The 20,818-nt window shown below is 45.5% G+C and overlaps 1 protein-coding gene across 1 annotated transcript in view; it reads left to right on the top strand.

The window, feature by feature from the left end:
- Positions 1-20,818, top strand: part of LRRC75A (leucine rich repeat containing 75A) — a 478,221-nt gene that overhangs the window by 366,086 nt on the left and 91,317 nt on the right. The gene's annotated exons all lie outside the window — the stretch shown is intronic.

Here is a 20,818-nt window from a genome sequence, read left to right as displayed (position 1 = left end):
AACTTTGTGTTAGGAGTCGGATTCCTGCGTTTTCTCAGCAGGGATCCAGATCCTCACATTCTGCACTCTACTCCTATTTATCCACTGCAGAGGAGATTGCAGAGGAGATTGCCTTGCAGCAAATCTCTCCTGAGGCTGTCCTTCTGTCCTCTTACTGGACATGCTCATGGGACGATCTCCCATTGGAGATCAGGAGTCATGTGTAGTGTTGAGCATTCCGATACCGCAAGTATCGGGTATCGGCCGATACTTGCTGTATCGGAATTCCGATACCGACTTCCGATATTTTTTCAATATCGGAATTCGGCATCGGAATCGGAAGTTCAAAGTTGATTGACAGCCTGACGTCATCATGATGCGCGGTGTGTGCGCATCATGATGCGCCGTCATTTCGGGCCTTCCGGGGGTCTCTGCCGGCCTGCCGGGGGGCTGTGTGGACTGCCCGGGGTCTGTACCGGCCTGCCGGGGGGCTGTGCCGGCCTGCCGGTGGTCTGTGCACCCTGTGGGGGTCTGTACCGGCCTGCCGGGGGGCTGTGCCGGCCTGCCGGTGGTCTGTGCACCCTGTGGGGGTCTGTACCGGCCTGCCGGGGGGCTGTGCCGGCCTGCCGGGGGGTTGTGCTGATGTCCGGGGGTCTGTGCAAGCATCGTCCGATGGGACTACAAGTCCCATCTGGCGATGCCTGCTACCATGACAGTGATTGACACATTAGCCAATGATGGGACAGTAGTAGTCCCATCATCCGGCTAATGTGTTAAATGTTAAAAAAAAAAAAAAAATACTACATACATACTACATACATACTACATGCATGCTACATACATACTACATGCTACATACATACTACATATATACTACATACATACTACATACATGCTACATACATACTGCATGCTACATACATACTACATACATACTACATGCATGCTACATGCATGCTACATACATACTACATACATACTACATGCATGCTACATACATACTACATGCATGCTACATACATACTACATGCATGCTACATACATACTACATGCATGCTACATACATACCACATGCATGCTACATACATACCACATACATACTACATACATACTACATACATACTACATGCTACATACATACTACATATATACTACATGCATGCTACATACATACTACATGCTACATACATACCACATACATACTACATACATGCTACATGCTACATACATACTACATACATACTACATACATACTACATGCATGCTACATACATACTACATACATACTACATACATACTACATGCATGCTACATACATACTACATGCATGCTACATGCATGCTACATACATACTACATGCTACATACATACCACATACATACTACATACATACTACATACATGCTACATACATACTACATATATACTACATGCATGCTACATACATACTACATGCTACATACATACCACATACATACTACATACATGCTGCATGCTACATACATACTACATATATACTACATGCATGCTACATACATACTACATATATACTACATGCATGCTACATACATACTGCATGCTACATGCATGCTACATACATACTACATACATACTACATGCTACATACATACCACATATATACTACATACATACTACATACAATACATTCATACAATACATACATAGACATACAGTACATATAACATAGAGTAACATACTTACCAATACTTGTCACATTGTTCCCCGAAGCCATTGTCTTTTCCGGAATAAATATTAACATAACAAACCACAAAAATACTCACCCACGATCCGAAGCAGTCCACGAGTGTGTCCCACGACGATCTTGGGTAGAGAACTGCAGCATCAGATGATGCTGCCGTTCTCTACGGGCTGCAGTAATCCAATGACGGAAGGTAGGTATCCTTCCGCACTGTATTTCTCCGCCACTTAAAAAAAAAAAAGTCCCTAGTCTCACTTTATGCCATTGCTGCGTGGGAAATTCCCACACAGCAATGGCATAAAGTGAGACTAGGGACTTTTTTTTTTTTAAGTGGCGGAGGAATACAGTGCGGAAGGATACCTACCACTCCGTCATTGGATTCCTGCAGCCCGTAGAGAACGGCAGCATCAGCTGATGCTGCCGTTCTCTACCCAAGATCGTCGTGGGACACACTCGTGGACTGCTTCGGATCATGGGTGAGTATTTTTGTGGTTTGTTATGTTAATATTTATTCCGGAAAAGACAATGGCTTCAGGGAACAATGTGACAAGTATTGGTAAGTATGGTACTCTATGTTATATGTACTGTATGTCTATGTATGTATTGTATGAATGTATTGTATGTAGTATGTATGTAGTATATATGTGGTATGTATGTAGCATGTAGTATGTATGTAGTATGTATGTAGCATGCATGTAGCATGCAGTATGTATGTAGCATGCATGTAGTATATATGTAGTATGTATGTGGTATGTATGTAGCATGTAGTATGTATGTAGCATGCATGTAGTATGTATGTAGTATGTATGTAGCATGCATGTAGTATATATGTAGTATGTATGTAGCATGTAGTATGTAGCATGCATGTAGTATATATGTAGTATGTATGTAGCATGTAGTATGTATGTAGCATGCATGTAGTATATATGTAGTATGTATGTAGCATGTAGTATGTATGTAGCATGCATGTAGTATATATGTAGTATGTATGTAGCATGTAGTATGTATGTAGTATGCATGTAGTATATATGTAGTATGTATGTAGTATGTAGTATGTATGTAGCATGCATGTAGTATATATGTAGTATGTATGTAGCATGTAGTATGTATGTAGCATGCATGTAGTATATATGTAGTATGTATGTAGCATGTAGTATGTATGTAGCATGCATGTAGTATATATGTAGTATGTAGCATGTAGTATGTATGTAGCATGCATGTAGTATGTATGTGGTATGTATGTAGCATGTAGTATGTATGTAGCATGCATGTAGTATATATGTGTTATGTATGTAGCATGTAGCATGCATGTAGCATGCATGTAGTATGTATGTAGTATGTATGTAGTATGTATGTGGTATGTATGTAGCATGCATGTAGTATGTATGTAGTATATATGTGGTATGTATGTAGCATGTAGTATGTATGTAGCATGCAGTATGTATGTAGCATGCATGTAGTATATATGTAGTATGTATGTAGTATATATGTAGTATGTATGTTGCATGTAGTATTTATGTAGTATGAATGTAGCATGTATGTAGTATGCATGTTGTATGTATGTAGCATGTATGTAGCATGTAATTTTTTTTTTTTTTTTACATTCAACACATTAGCCGGATGATGGGACTACTACTGTCCCATCATTGGCTAATGTGTCAATCACTGTCATGGTAGCAGGCATCGCCCGATGGGACTTGTAGTCCCATCGGACGATGCCTGCACAGACCCCCGGAGCCTGCACAGACCACCGGCAGGCCGGCACAGCCCCCCGGCAGGCCGGCACAGCCCACCGGAGCCTGCACAGACCACCGGCAGGCCGGCACAGCCCCCCGGCAGGCCGGCACAGACCACCGGAGCCTGCACAGACCCCCTGGCAGGCCGGCACAGCCCCCCGAAAGGCCCGTACAGACCCCAGAGAGGCTGTACAAGGCAAAAACAGGGTTTTTCTTATTCCGATACCGGAAGTCCCATAGACTTGAATGGGACTTCCGGTATCGGAATCGGCGATACCGATACTTTTTTTAAAGATCGGCCGATCCATTCCGATCCGATACTTTGAAGTATCGGACGGTATCGCTCAACTCTAGTCATGTGCTCAGGTCCCACTCCAGTTCTCATTGGTCCATCTCAGAGATCTGGAAGCGTGCAGAAGGTCCCGGCTACTATAAAAGGCGCGCATGGCTGTTCCGCCATGCGCTAGTATAGTCATACTTGCGGCTGTGTGTATGAGGATGGATGCATGATTCTGGTGACTGACTCATTTGAAACCCCTTCCCTCTGATATTATGCATGTGAATAGGGACTGAGTTAGTATCATAATATCATAGTGACATAGTTTTGAAGGCTGAAGGAAGACCTTATGTCCATCTAGAGTTCAGCCTATTTTTAGTGCAGCTGTTCTGCATTGTTGATCCTGGGGAAGGCAAAAAACCCACAGAGTAGATGCCAATTTTCTCCATAGGGAAAAAAATTCCTTCCCCTAAGCTGGGTCAACCATCTACCTATAATATTCTGTTATTCGTAACCTTCTATACTGTTACTCACAAGAAAAGCATCCATTCCTTTCTTAAATTCATTCAGTGAGTTGGCCATCACCACTTCCTCAGGAAGAGAATTCCAGAGCCTCACTGCTCTTACCGTGAAGAACCCTCTTCTATGCTGGTGCAGAAATTGTCTTTCCTACAAACGAAGAGAATGCCCCCTTGTTCTTGTCACAGTCCTTGGTACAAACAGTTCATTGGAGAGATCTCTGTATTGCCCTCTGATATACTTGTACATATATATTAAGTCTCCCCTAAGTCTTCTCTTTTCTAGAGTAAATAGACCTAATTTTGATAACCTTTCTGGGTATTGTAGTGAACCAACTCCATTTTTCATTTTTGTAGCCCGCCTTTGAACCCTTTCAAGTTCAGTAATGTCTTTCTTGAGCATCGGCGTCCAAAATTGCACACAATACTCCAAGTGTGGTCTGACGAGTAATTTGTACAGAGGGAGAATTATGTTTTCATCTCGGGTCCCCAGACCTCTTCTAATGCATCCCATGACCCTATTTGCTTTGGTGGCAGCTGCCTGACACTGGGCACTCCAATTTAGCTTCTTATTGACTAAGATGCCTAAGTCTTTTTCCATGTCTGATTTCCCCAGCAGTTTCCCATTTAGTAAGAAATTATAGCATCTGTTTCTCCTTCCTATGTGCATAACCTTACACTTATCTGTGTTAAACCTCATTTGCCATTTTTCAGTCCAATTCTCCAATTTACTCAAATCTGTCTGTAGTTGCAAACTGTCCTCCTTTGTGTTAACTACCTTACATAGTTTTGTATCATCTGCAAATACTGATATTTTACTGTGTAAGCCATCCACTAGATCATTAATAAATATATTAAATAGTAGGGGGCCCAGAACCCTGTGGTACCCCACTAGTAACCCTGGCCCAATCTGAGTATGCACCATTAATAACCACTCTTTGTTTTCTATCACTAAGCCAGCTACCTACCCATCTACACACATTTTCCCATAGCCCAAGCGCCAGCGCTCCTCTGCTTCAACTTGCACAGCTGCTAGCGTCCGACATTGCGCTTACGCCTTGACTTTGTCGTTTGGCGGCAGTGTCCACGCCGCGCTGCAGTAGCAGCCTATTTTGCGTTCGCAGTTGCAACGCCGCGCACACGGTAGGTCTAGACGGACGTAGTGCCGCTGTCTTGGGCTACTCCTGTGACCGTATACCGTGTGTGCGTTTTTTACTGAGTGTGACTACAATAGGCTCAGTTATTTGTTTGTACTTTTGGCATCTCCGTGAGTTTAACTGAGACTGCTCTGCGCACCTGGGTGGAGTTTAACCCTGTGTGCAGTTCCGCCATATTGCTTCTGCCACCACTTAGCAGCGGTTATTTCACCTACTGCACGGTGGACCCCGAGCGGCGAACGCACTTTATTTATATTTTTATTTAGTGCGTTCCGCCATTCCTAACATTATACTAGTGCCAGGGTCTGGCTAGTGGTGGCAAAACAGCAGCAACTCTTACAGTGTATTCGGCAGCTTGAGGGCCGGCTGCCCACTCTTGAGAGGGCTCTCTCAGCTGCACAATCCACTGAAGCTGCTGTAAAGGCCATCGCAGATGCGGTTTCCCGTATGTCCATGTCCTCCCCCGCGCCGACTGTTACCCGCCTTCCGTTGCCCGCTAAATTTTCTGGCGATGGCGCCTCCTGTAGGGGTTTCATCAGCCAGTGCTCCATTCAGCTGGAGTTACTGGCTGTGCGATTCCCTACGGAACGGGCCAAGGTGGGGTTTATTGTTTCTCTTCTGTCGGGCAAGGCGTTGGAGTGGGCTATGCCATTATGGGAGCGTGGTGACCCAGAGGTTCGGACCACTGCTCACTTTCTGACAACTATTAAGCAGGTCTTCCTAGGACCGCGGGTCACACACGACACCTGTCTTCAGCTTCTTGCTTTAACTCACGGTGCTCTCTCGGTTAGTCAGTATGCCGTCTGTTTTCGGACACTGGCTTCCGAGTTGGAGTGGTCCGATAAAGCCCTCATCCTTGTGTTTTGGAGAGGTTTGGCGGAGCACGTTAAAGATGCTCTCTCCACTAGAGAGGTTCCTGCCAGTTTGGAAGAGCTGATTGCCATTTCCACCCGCATTGACCTCCGTTTTTCGGAGAGCGGTATGGAGCGTGCTCAATCCAAACGGAAGGTTACTCCGGCTCCCAATTTTTTTGAGCCTCTGGAACTACCCGAGCCAGAGGTTCCACCCCCAGAACCCATGGAGGTGTCTCGCGCCGTTCTCCAGGCGTGTCGGTCACAAGACTCCAGTCGCGGCCTTATTTGTCAACATGTGGGGTCTCCGAACAACAGTGCCCCGCAACGGCCAAATTCTGTACCACCAGGTAAGACCCTTGTTCCTCCCCTCCTTCGGCCGAAGGTTCTTGCCTGGGCACACACGTCCAGGAGGGGTGGTCACTGTGGCTATATGCAGACCACAAAACTCCTGGCAGGGTCTTACTGGTGGCCGCACAGGGCTCGGGATGTTAAAAAATATATTCGGGACTGCGCCTTTTGTACTCGGAATAGCCTCCTTAAGCGAAGAGCGGAGACGCCCGCTGACACACGGTGGCGTTCCACTTTAACTTCCGCTCCCGCTGTCTCCCACGGGTCCCTTCTCAGACCTGGCGATCTTACCACTACTGAGGCCTTCCACGTTTCCCGGGTCTCTCTGTCATCTACCGGGACATCAGACTTGCCTGCGGACGAGTCTGAGGCCTATACCTCTTACGGGCACAAGTTGGTGGATCGTAAGGCTCAGGGAGGGGGGCCCTAGGAGGGGGGTAATGTTAGGAGTCAGATTCCTGCGTTTACTCAGCAGGGATCCAGATCCTCACATTCTGCACTCTCCTATTTTTCCACTGCAGAGGAGATTGCTGAGGAGATTGCCTTGCAGCAAATCTCTCCTGAGGCTAAGTCCTTCTGTCCTCTTACTGGGAATGCTCATGGGATGATCTCCCATTGGAGATCGGGAGTCATGTGCTCAGGTCCCGCTCCAGTTCTCATTGGTCCATCTCAGAGATCTGGAAGCGTGCAGAAGGTCCCGGCTACTATAAAAGGCACGCATGGCTGTTCCGCCATGCGCTAGTATAGTCATACTTGTTGCTGTTTGTATGAGGACGGATGCATGATTCTGGTGACTGACTCATTTGAAACCCCTTCCCTCTGATATTACGCATGTGAATAGGGACAGAGTTAGTATCAGCGCCAGTGCTTCTCTGCTTCAACTTGCACAGCTGCTAGCGTCCGACATTGCACTTACACCTTGTCTTTGTCGGCAGTGTCCACGCCGCGCTGCAATAGCAGCCTCTTTTGCGTTCGCAGTTGCAACACCGCGCACACGGTAGGTCTAGACGGACGTAGTGCCGCCGTCTTGGGCTACTCCTGTGACCGTATACCGTGTGTGCGTTTTTTACTGAGTACTGTGACTACAACAGGCTCAGTTATTTGTGTTTGTACTTTTGGCATTTCCGTGAGTTTAACTGAGACTGCTCTGCGCACCTGGGTGGAGTTTAACCCTGTGTGCAGTTCCGCCATATTGCTCCTGCCACCACTTAGCAGCGGTTATTTCACCTACTGCACGGTGGACCCCGAGCGGCGTACGCACTTTATTTATATTTTTATTTAGTGCGTTCCGCCGTTCCTAACACTTTGTTAGACTATGACTGAGGAAGGGACCTAAAAAGTCCCGAAAGCTTTGTGACATCATTTATTTTATTTTTGTTAGCCATTAAAAGGTATCATAACTGCAAGATTATCTTGTTTTTTTCCCATTGAGAGCATTCTTTTTACGGATAGAACAGGCAGCCTTTAAAGTCTCCGGTGCTCTCCATGGTGCTATTTGACTTATTCTTGTGGTGAGTTTAAATTAAAAGATATTAATGATTATGGATAAATCAAAAAATGGTAATCTGCGAATTGGGATAGGGTCTGCGACACTTAGGCTATGCGCACGTGATATCTTTTAGATGTCGGCACAGCTGTCGAGTTTTTAGAGGTAAAGCCACTTCAGGAAACGCCGGATGGTGGTTGGTGGTGACAAGATCGCAGACCTAACCCCTTTTGAACCTCAATACACTGAAAATGGCGTACGGGGGGGCGTGGCCTGCTTGCTAATGGCACCGGTCACTTAGCTGCTGAGCTCCAGCCACTTCGACTCCTAATCGGCTCATTGCGGCTCGCCAGCGGCACCAATCTCTCTGCACACGGGGGGGGAGTGCTGCGGAGGTATCCAGGATCGTAGCATGCCAAGGGGAAAATCCCAGAAGAAGCCGTCCCCGGCGAAAGTTACAGACTTCTTCTCCAGCACGGGGCGAGGGAAAATGGCGGCAGCATCCTCCTCCGCAGCTTCCTCACGCTCATCCAGGAGGGGATCCACAGCAGGCCCAGACTTGGACACAGACGCTGCAGATATACCGCTTACCAAAGGTACAATGCAGAAACTGCTCAGTGCCCTCCGCTCATCACTGCAGCAGGATTGGAAAGATATGGTGGCTGAGCTGAGGGGAGATATCACTGCCATAGGCAGCCGTACAGCACATATTGAATCTAAAATGGGGGAGCTGACAAAGTCACACAATAGCCTCATTGATGCCAATGCAGCACTGGAGGAACAAGTGCAAAAGCTCCATACCAAGGTCTTGGATTTAGAGGACAGGTCCCGCCGAAATAATATAAGAATCAGAGGAATTCCAGAGGCCATACCAGACAAGGGGCTGCAGAGTTTTCTGGGCTCCTTGCTGCAGGAGCTGCTCCCAGACCTGACTGCAACTGATTTCCTGGTGGACAGAATACACAGAGTCCCTAAGCCTAAATCCCTCAGTGCTGATGTCCCTCGGGACACTTTAGCTCGCCTGCACTTTTACAAGACCAAAGAAGCCCTGCTGCAAGCCCTGAGAAAGAGACCCCCTCTGTCTGAGCAATTCCGGCACCTGTCCATTTTTCCAGATCTGTCTGCAGGAACCCTGGCAAAAAGGAGGGAATTTGCTCCTTATACCAAAGTTCTCAGGGATGAAGCTATATCCTATAGATGGGGTTTCCCTGTAAAGATCCTGCTTTTCCGAGCAGGAAATACCCACGCCTGCCATTCCCCACAGCAGTTGGCAAAGCTCCTATCCTCATGGAACTTGGCAAATCTCCCGGCCAGATCTCCAAGAGCTACAGGATCATCCCAACAGGATAAAGTGAATCAAGATTGGTCCGTCGTGTGAGTTATGTGATATGTTTGAGTCGCGGCTGAGACTTAGTTGCTACTTTTAAGGTCCGCTGGTTCTGTTCAACCAGGACCCTGAACCCCCATGGCGGTAAATTTCCACCATACCGCAGGCCCCTTTTTTGGGCTTTTTTCTTTGTGGACTGATGCTCCCTACATCAGTAATGTTAGTGATGTCAATATTGTTAGTGTTATCTCTTTCCTGCCTAACCTTCCTTTTCCCCCTGCAGCTCTAGGCAAGAGACTTTTTTTTCATGTACAATGGTACTGAACTGTATGTCTATAAATGTTAGGGGTCTGAACTCGCCAGCCAAGAGATCCATGTTTTGGCGGGAAGTGGTTAAATCCAAATGTGATGTAATATGTGGTCAGGAGTCTCATCTCCTCCAAGGGGACTCGCACAGGTTAAATAATGCTAAATTTCCTTTCATACTGCTGGCTTGTGGAAAAAAAAAAAAGGCTGGAGTATTCATTTGTGTAAAAAATACTGTTGCGTTCACACTACATTCACAACATTTAGACCCTGACGGTAGATACGCCATTATTAATTGCTCCATAAATGGATCTAAGTATACTATTGCAACCGTTTACGCCCCAAACTCTGGTCAGATCAGCTTTTTGCGGAGGTTTCTTTCCAAGCTTTCATCCGTTAAAGAGGGTAAGCAAATAATCTGCGGGGATTTTAACATGGTAATGTCCAGCACTCTGGATTGCTCCAATACTGCTGTAAAGAGGAAGGAGATGAGCACAATAATTTCAGAAAGGCATCTCCATGATATATGGAGATACCAACATGCAAATGAGAGGGACTACACATTCTTCTCGCCTCGGTTCACCTCTTACAGCAGATTGGACTACTTTCTGGTTGATAGCTCACTTATTATGGATTGCTCAGATTCAAAAATTGGACTTATAGCTTGGTCGGACCATGCCCCCATATACCTGACAGTTCAGGAGCAAAACCGCGCGCCTGTTTTTGCCCGGTGGCGCATGAATGACTCCCTCCTAGCCTGTAGACAAATCTCTGAGGAGTTGCAGGCCGACCTCGCAGAGTTTTTTAACTTTAATGATAACAAGGAGGTGACAGAGGAAACGCTTTGGTCTGCACACAAGGCCTATATTAGGGGGTCATTCATCAAAATTGCCACTAGGGAGAAAAGGAGGCGTCAGGCAACTTACAAAGCTCTACTGTCCCACATAGTACTTTTGGAAGCCCACAATAAATCTGCCCCAAACTTGTCGACATCTGACGAACTCAGGAAACTAAGAACACAGCTCCGCCAGGTGTTGATGGCAGACTATGAGAAAAACTTAAGATCCCTCAAACAGCGGTACTATGTGATGGGTGACAGGGCGGGTGCCTTACTAGCCAGGAGGGTTAAAAAACGAGAAATGCAAAATAAAATTGAATACCTCGTGACGGGTTCTAATGCCACAATACGCAACCCAACGGAAATAGCCAACGCATTCGCTGACTTTTACCAGTCTCTCTACAACCTTAAAAATGACCCCACTGCCCCAAAGCCTACCCAAACGGCAATTAATTCCTTCTTAAACAATATTAATCTTCCTCGGTTATCTGCAGTACAGCTGGAGCAACTAAATTCCCCTTTTTCTCTGGAAGAGGTTCGCCACGCGGTGACCACAGCCAAAAGAAATTCAGCTCCAGGCCCAGACGGCCTCACTAACTCCTATTATAGGCAATTCACTGAAACCCTGTCTCCTTTCCTCCTGAGACTTTTCTCCTCTTGGCGAGCCACAGCAGATATTTCACCAAATAATCTAGAGGCCATTATAACTACCCTGCCAAAACCAGGAAAACCCCCTATTTCACCAGGAAACTTCAGGCCAATATCCCTCCTAAACTGCGACTTAAAATTGTACGCCAAAATAATCTCAGCTAGAATACATAAAGTTCTTCCATCACTGATTTCCCCGGATCAAGTGGGGTTTGTGGCGGGGAGGCAGGCGAAAGATGGGACGAGACGTATGCTGGATCTGATTGCGGTGGCTGAGGGGAGGAAAATCCCCAGTGTATTCCTGTCCCTGGACGCAGAGAAGGCGTTCGACAGGGTGCACTGGGGATATCTGAAATCTGTTCTGACCAAGTTTGGTTTCAAAGGCCCCATACTTAATGCCATAATGGCGCTGTACTCTAACCCTAACGCCAAAGTTCTGGCATCCGGATTTATATCTCGGAGTTTTGAATTAACCAATGGGACACGCCAGGGGTGTCCGCTCTCCCCTATCATCTATGCCCTTGCTATAGAGCCTCTGGCGCAGACTATCCGTGAATGCCCTCAGATCTCGGGGATTCGAGTGTGGAGTATAAATCATGTGGTCAGTCTATATGCAGATGACGTGATTTTATCTTGCACTAATGTAGAGGTGTCCCTACAACACGTAATGGAGATCCTGTCCTCCTTCGCTCAAGTCTCGTATTACAAGCTTAATATTACCAAGTCCTTAATTTTTCCGCTCTTCTTGCCAGCCTCTACCAGAGCCACTCTTTCTCATCTTTACCCTTTCAAATGGGAAGACGAGGGAATCCCCTACCTGGGTATTATACTGGCCCCGCTACACTCCGTGATCCGGAAAAATCTGCTGACCCTGCACACCTCATTGGATAAAGAACTTACTCGCCTTTCTCTTCTCCCGCTCTCTTGGGTGGCGAGAATGCAGACTTTTAAAATGATCTGTCTCCCAAAAATTATCTACTTTCTTCGGTGCCTGCCCCTAACAATTCCGCAACGGTATCTCATCAAAATTCATTCGCTAATGAGTAAATTTATATGGGCTGGGAAAAAACCTAGAATAGCCCTGAGATGTATGCATGCCCCGTTCAGTGGTGGAGGAATGGGTATTCCTAATATTCTAACATATCACAGAGCTGCTATCCTGGAACCGGCTCGAGATTGGTGGAAGAATGATTCAGACTTGAGATGGTTACAGATTGAGTACACCTGGGCACAGGCCCACTCCCCTAAACAATTCATAGACTCCCTGCTCCTAACCCCTTCGCCCCCCGGCGATCTTCTACCCACCACAGCAGCTCTAAAGAAAGCTTGGTCCTTATGGAGCAAGCCAGTGTCACAGGCTCTAGGTCCCAGCCTTCCCCTTAGATCGCTGGAAGCCTTCATTCCGAATTTGAATCTTGCCGCCTGGACACGTGGAGGTCCAATTACCCTAGCAGATCTCTATAGAGAAGGCGTCCTACTCCCGTACTCAGAAATGTGTGTTAAATTTAACCTCCCCCGACACAGTTTATTCCAGTTTTTTCAAATACGTCACTTCCTTCAGTCCGCTCCTCACCTACCGGTTCCCACATCAGCCGACCACGCCGCAATTAAATAATTCTTTCAAAATAGCAAAATCAAAGGCCTTTCATACATCCATAACCTGCTAAACTCCCCGGAACCGGACAAACAATTGCCGTATATGCTCAAATGGGAAAAAGATCTAGCCTCTCAGCTTCCGTCGCAAGAATGGTTCGCGGCCTCAAAATGGATCCACAAATTCTCTTCATGTCTCAATCACATAGAGCAATTAAAAAAGGTTCCTCTGCGGTGGTACAACTCCCCTACTAAACTGGCTTCTTTTTCCCCACATATGTCACCTTTGTGCTGGAGGGGATGCAACCACAGGGGCACCTTGTGTCATATGTGGTGGTTTTGCCCTAAGTTATCTAACTTCTGGCAGGAGGTGTTCAATCTAATCCATGAGGTTACTAGTCTCCGTCTTTCACCAAACCCAACCTTAGCGGTGCTACACATTGGCCTAGATGGGATCCCGGATCTTTTAAAAAATATCATTTCTCACATTCTCATAGCCGGCAGGTACTGTGTGGCATACAAGTGGAGGTCGGTGAGCCCCCCTACAAAAACAGAACTAATTGAGAGGACCAACCTACACTGGCTATACGAAACCAACTTGACCCCCAATCTAGAGAAGAGAACGGTGAGACTTAAACAATGGCATCCGTGGGCCACTTCCCTTTATGCAACGGCCCTCCCCCAGATACAGACACCTACACCATAAATAAATTGATTGTGCCTAAGAATGCCATGCATGTAGAGCTGCTTCCCCTCCCCCCCCCTCTCCCCGCTTCTATGTTCAAGTTGTTGTTGGAAGGGGTATTTAATGTCCCAGATTGATATTCTAATAATGGCTCGAGGTTATTCCACCTCTTGCTACTCATTGCTCCTGTTCTTGATGTTTTTGTATGAGAAGTTTGTATTTTTTCTGAAAACTCAATAAAAACCTTTATGATAAAAAAAAAAAAGAAAATGGCGTACAGGTATCTGTTTTGTCTACTGCTAGGGATCCCGTAGTTTGTGGAGGCGCCAATGTATCTTCATTCATATTTCATATTGATGAATGTGGATCTTTATCCCTCCTCTGACGGCGAGCATTCATTATCAAATATATCCAAGCCCAATATAGAAATATAGGAAGAATACATGAAGCTTTAAATTATCATTTGCTTTTATTAATTTTATATATAATAATATACTACCAAGGGCATAACAATTGCGGTTGTAGGGTGTGTGACTGGGATTGTGGGTAACGGGGGACTATTGAGGCCAGCAATATTTTCAACTTGAGGGGCTTATCATACTGTAGTTGCGCCACTGTCTAGTAGCAGTAATGGTAATGTTTCATCAGATGAAGGACATTGTCAATCATTACGGTCTGATATTTAAATGAATCCTGTCACCGTTTTTTTAGTGTGTGAACCAATGCCACCATCTTTCTGAGCATCTGTACTGCATTACACAAATGTGGCCATCATCCCCTATAACCCATGTAGAGAACAAAACATACCTTTTAATTTCACCCCGCACTGTATGTAAATGCTTTTGGTCCGGTCCGATAGTTGTCATTTCCTGCAGTAGCAGGCAGAGCACAAAACATTACTGCACATGCGCCCTGGAAACATCATTCCTGCTCCTTTTTACAGGAACCTATTAGCCGGAATATGGTTTGAACAGTAGGGTAGAGCAAAATGTGACTGCGCGAGCCAACGATGCTAATGCTCTGGCGCGAGATCTTTTTCGGCTATGTGGATGACACTGGACATGTCATCGACATTAATCAAAGCCAGAGGACGACTTTTGGGGCAAAGAGGAAGCACAGACGCCGAGGGAATGACCCCCATCCTATTGGACCAAAAGCGTTTACATACAGCACGGGGAAAATAAAAAGGTGGAGGGGGAGTTATGGGATGATAGAAAAATTTGTATAATACAGTAAAGGCGTTTAAAAAGGTGGTGGCATTGGTTCACACTCTAAAAAACTGGTGGCAGGTTCCCTTTAATGGTAGAAATAGGTCTCGTTGTTGATGGTCTTCTCCTCCAGTGGCTAATATGTATGAAGATCACGTTCATCACGTTTGTCACATTCATTTCCATCTTCTGCAATATTCTCTATATCTAATTGTTCTTCTTGAAGTATCTGCTGGCAACAAATTAGACAATTATGAAAAAGATGATTTTTATTGAATTATTGTATATGGTAATAAATGTCTATCTTGTACAATATTAATATTCTTATAAAAGGACAGGTTATCACTAACTTTAAGGAACGCCATTTTTAGATTCATCAAAATGGCAAGAGCAGTTCAACTGCAGAGCCAATCTTCAAATGGAGAGAGCACGACTTTATAGTATACAGTCCTAAAAGCTAAATTACATCCCACGGATCAATGAACTGTTTTGTTAAAGGATCACACACTCGTTATCTTAGGAGCAAACACAAACAGAAGAGGGGCCCTGTGCAAGAACAATATAGGGGCCCTTTATAGTCCAATAGCTAATTATAATGCACAATTCCACCTGCTTTGGAGGTGGTCGTGGCCCCCTTATCCCTTGGGCCCCTGTGTGGCTGTACAGGCTGCATCAGTGGTGTATCCGTCTCTGGATTACCCCACTGGAAATTCAGCTCTCAACCAACAACAGAAGATTTACTCTCCTCTTCCTGTACCAATCAGAGAGATCAGCAGCAGAAACAGGAAGCCTCATGAGTCCGCCTATCGGAGGGATAAAGTGAAGCTTCATGTCAGCATAGAAGTAGTGCAGAATCTGGCATATGTACCTGATGGTATAAGCTCCCTCTTGTAATTATAGGCTTGTCTGTTCCTCCTGATGGTATATTATCTTCGTAGGTAAGGTGGATGACTATTTCTCACAATGGTAAGAGCAGAAAGCTTCCTCCTCAAGATCGAATAGAGGTAACTTTTCTCCACCAAATTAAGGTGAATTACTCCGTGTCTAGAATGTAAAGCCCCCGTCACACACAGCGATCACGCTAGCGAGATCGCTGCTGAGTCATAAGTTTTGTGACGCAACAGCGATCTCACCAGCGAGATCGCAGTGTGTGACACCTATCAGCGACCGGCCCCCCTGCCGGTATCGCTGATTGTTGTTTGAAAGCTCTGGACATTTTTTTGATCGCTGGTCTCCCGCTGGCCAGCACGCATCGCTGCGTGTGACAGGCGGGAGACCAGCGATCAGGGAGCTGGTACCCAAGGTAAACATCTGGTTTCTAAGTGCAGCGCCCAGCTTAGAAACCAGATGTGTACCTTGGTTACCAGCGCGCTGGTGCAGGGAGCTGGTAACCAAGGTACGCATCGGGTTTCCAAGTGCTGTGCGGCGCTTAGAAACCCAATGTGTACCTTGGTTACCAGCTCCCTGCACCAGCGCGCTGGTTTCTAACATACACAGCGGGTAACTAAGCGATGTGCGTCGCATGTTACCCACGTGTCGCTGGTGCTGATCGCTGGTCCTGAGGGAGTTTAGAGGGACAGCCGGGTCTTGGTAGATTTGCAGTGGTATGATACTCCTTCCATTTCAATATGATCGCTTGCACAGTGCTCCTTGGGATGTTTAAGGTTTTGGAAATCATTTTGTATCCAAATCCGGCTTTAAACTTCTCCACAACAGTATCATGGACCTGCCTGTTGTGTTCCTTGGTCTTCATGATGCTCTCTGTGCTTCAAACAGAACCCTGAGACTATCACTGAGCAGGCGCATTTATACGGAGACTTGATTACACACAGGTGGATTATATTTATCATCATTAGTCATTTAGGACAACATTGAATCATTCAGAGATCCACAATGAAATTCTGGAGTGAGTTTGCTGCACTGAAAGTAAAAGGGACAAATAATATTGCATGCCCCACTTTTCAGTTTTTGAATTTCCACAAAAATGCAAAATAACCAATAAATTTCGTTCAACTTCACAATTGTGTCCCACTTGTTGATTCTTCACCAAAAATTTACATTTGGTATCTATGTTTGAAGCATAATATGTGGGAACAGGTTGAAAAGTTCCAGGGGGCCGAATACTTTCGCAACACACTATATAGATAGATCTGTCATCTATCGATATGTCTATCTATTATCTATATATCTGTTTGTAAACATTATTCTCCAACGGAGTATGTAAATGAAGAGGTTGAACAAGAAATGGCATCACAATTCTTTTTTTTTTTGTGGTAAATAATAGATTGTTATTTAGCCTACAAAAATGCATACAAATCCGCATGAAAAAACGCTTGAAAATCTGCATAAAAAAAGCACGGATTTTTACCTGCATTTTCTGCTAAGAGATGCAGATTCTGTGCATAAAATTCTGCAGACAAATCTGCAACGTGTGCACAGACCCTAAGGCTATGTTTCCACGTTCAGAAAACACTGCAGAGAGGACGCAGCTCCGTCCAAAGCTTTGCCGGCTTTTGTACGTGCGGTGACTCTGCATGCTGTCATTGAACCGTGTGGAATCACCGCATCCTATTCATAGAACTGGGTTATTTATGTTGCGTAGACTGAGCGCCTCCGTGAGATGAACAGACATGCTGCGTTCTAGAAAGATGCTCCACATGTGCGTATACACGGGTCTGCCACCTGCGTGTTTGAACACATAGTGGAGACGGGATTTCATAAAATCCCCTCCACTATGCTGTAACATCTGGACGTATTGGACATATGAATAAGGCCTTAGTCAGAGACTGGGAAGTAATAGAAGAATAAAATCCATCTAGTAAACCTCCAATATCTGCTGGACATGGTATGGGGAGAGTTTATAGTTCAGTTAGTACAGACACCAGACTTCTTGTTGTTAACCAGTTAATGCTCTCTTGTCCACCACTCTGCAGTGTCAAAAGAGGAAGACAGCGAGACAGGCAGCAACATCGCATCAGAGAGCTCGTGACCTCAAAACAGAACATCCTCAGATCCTGGTATTGTGACAATATTAAGAATAAGATTTATTCATTGATATTGCGCTATTAAGGCAAGGTTCATATTGCGTTTTGCAGCCCGTTCAGTGCATAGCGTTGACGGGCTGCGTTAACGGTATAGCATAACACAATCGCGATTTTTCCGTTGCTGCAAGTACAGCATTTGCGGGATCGCGGCAAAACCGCAAGTGCCGCACATGTCCGCAAGTCCCATAGGAGATGAATGAGGCCGAATGCAGTGTTGAAATAAGTGATCCGTTACGTGACAGATGCGGAAAAACTGCCGGATCTGCCACGAATGGAGAAAATCGCTGATGTGAAAGTAGCCTAAGTCACTGCCGACAGTGTCTGCATTAGTCATACTCACCAATGGGGGAGGTAGCACGAAAAGTGCCTAGGGCAGCATAAACTCTAAATACGGCCCTGAGGGCACCTAATTTGTCTAAAGGTTTTCTGGCACCACCTTCAGACTCCATATGTTATGGGAGTCTTCTCCACTGCTGATAGTACTATATGACCTAAACAGGACGTATACCAATATGTTAGCAAACTACTACTACCACTTTTTAGAATTGTAAGTAAATCATAATTTACAAACTCTAATTCAAAATAAAAATAGGAAAACCGTGAACCCCAGCGTCCCTTAATTACTATCACAGAATATACAGGTCATGCTTGTTGTTCATGAGCTGCTTTATTTAGAGTATGAAAATGGTTTATCACTTGGATTGACTGACACTAACACGAGAGAAAGGCTTTTCATTCAGCCTCAGAAGCAGAAGGCCGTCTTGTGTTCTGATTTGGATTCTGGGTACTTACTCTTAAATTATGGTTTATGTTCATTCTGATTCTAGTTCCATCCTTGCAGCATTTATTCCCAGCGCTGATCTCTCCTGCAGTAGCTGAGTATTCACTGTGTCACAGTAGATCTACAGGAATGATCTATATAATTTATAACATTTATGCCTAACAGAAGTTGAGATAAAAACTATAGCCCTGATTCATCAAGGCTGGCGTTTTATTATTACTTAATATGGCAAAGGTAGTTCTGCTTCAGAGCCAGTCTTCAAAAGGAGAAAGAACCGACTTTATATTATAGAGTCCTAAAAGCCAAACGATATCTTGTTCGCGCTTTATGGTTAACAGTAGGAAAAGAGAGAATGTGACCCCACAGAGCAGAGTGCTGGGTTGTTAAAGAGGTGTTCTCAAGTTCATAAATTGCTTTAATTATTTAAACAGTATGAAAATAAGCAAGTTTGACTTGCTTTTCTAATTGCTGTCATTCTCCTATTGTGAGAGCTTTTATCATTTATAATGTATAGCTCGTTTCCATAGATCCTGGCCTCTAGTACCTTACTAGGAGTCCACAGTAGTTATATTTCAAAAAGAGGGGTTAACTCTTAATATACCAGTCCACTCTCTCCAGTTCATTGATTTCTACACAGCACTTACTATTTCATTTCCCTCCCCCCTCTCCTCTCCCTCTCATCTTCTGAAGAGATCCAGCCCAGCATACAGTATATTAGAGATGTTATTCTAATCTTGGTCCTCTGCTCCTTTTATGTGAATCTGTGTGCATGTTCAAAATGCCTCACTAGCTCTTAGTGTAAAGGGCCTTTTACACATAGCGATATCGCTAAAGCGTCACCGATTTTGTGACGCAGCAGCGATATCGCTACATGTGACACCTCCGACCAGCTCCCCCGCTGGATATCGCTGATCGCGCGAGAACGTCCTGGTCCATTTCTCGTCGTCGGTATCCTGCTGGCGCCGACGAGCGACTCCATGGACGCGGGCGGAAGTCATCATCATCGCTGCGTGTGACAGGTAAGTAACGACCGCTGAGCATCGCTGCTGAGATCTGCCTATTTTGCGGCTCACTAGCGACCATTTAGCAATACACCAGCGATCCTGACCGGGTCGTATCGTTGTCGGGATCGCTGGTGCATCGCTAAATGTAAGGGGGCCTTAAGTATCGTGATAACAATGTAGAATCAGAACAAACCACTGGTAGCTGAATGTGTTATAGCAGAACTTCTGATGGGTTTATAGTTCTACTACAGTAATACTACAGCTCTATTCACCAGAGCTGTCAATAAAGGAGGTGAACTCGCCCTACTATAAACCAGGAAGTAAGGAAACTGTATGGAGACTGTATTGCTCTGAACTGCTCAAGAGACAACTTCAGAATACATCTTAAAGTAGAAGAGCAGATACTGGTTATCTAATAGAAAATTGAGCTGTAAATAACCAACAGGAACTTAACTCTCTTCTTCCTGTACCAATCACAGGGATCAATGGCAGAAAGAATAAGCCTCATGTGTCCACTTATCAGAGGGATACATTGAAGATTCATCTCAGCATAGAAGTAGTGCAGAGTCTGCTCTATGTACCTGATTGTATAAGCTCCTCCTTGTAATTATTGGCATGTCTGCTCCTGCTGATATTGTCTTCATAGATAAGATGGATGACTACTTTTCAGGATGATAACGGCACCCATTCTGCCTCAAGGACGCTTCCTCCTTAAGATTCAATATGGGCAATTTTTTTCACCAAGTTAAGGTGAATGACTCTCTGTCTAGATTGTAAGGGCTCCGTCACACATAACGACTCACCAGCGATCCCGACAAAGATATCAACGTGTCAGGATCACTGGTGAGTCGCTACATGATCGCTGGTGAGCTGTCAGACAGACAGCTTCACCAGCGATCAGCACCAGCGACGCCCAGCGCGCGGCGTCGCTGTGTACTTAGTTACCAGCGCGCTGATGCAGGGAGCTGGTAACTAAGGTACACATTGGGTTTCTAAGGGACGTGCGGCACTTGTACCTTAGTTACCAGCTCCCTGCATCAGTGCGCTGGTAACTAAGGTACACATCGGGTTTCTAAGCACAGCGCCGTGCTTAGAAACCCTGCGTTTACCTTAGTTACCAGCTGATCGCTGGTCTCCCGCCTGTCACACGCAGCGATGCGTGCTGGCCAGTGGGAGACCAGCGATCAAAAAAATGTCCAGGGCTTTCCTACAGCGATCAGTGATACCGGCAGGGGGGCCGGTCGCTGATCGCTGTCACACACAGCGATCTCGCTGGTGAGATTGCTGTTGCGTCACAAAAATTGTGACTC

This window comes from Dendrobates tinctorius, unplaced genomic scaffold, assembly GCF_039654945.1.
Source record: "Dendrobates tinctorius isolate UK_male_01 unplaced genomic scaffold, ASM3965494v1 ptg000016l, whole genome shotgun sequence".
Lineage (NCBI taxonomy): Eukaryota > Metazoa > Chordata > Amphibia > Anura > Dendrobatidae > Dendrobates > Dendrobates tinctorius.
Note: the sequence above shows the minus strand (reverse complement) of the source record. Positions and strands in the feature narration are given on the sequence as shown.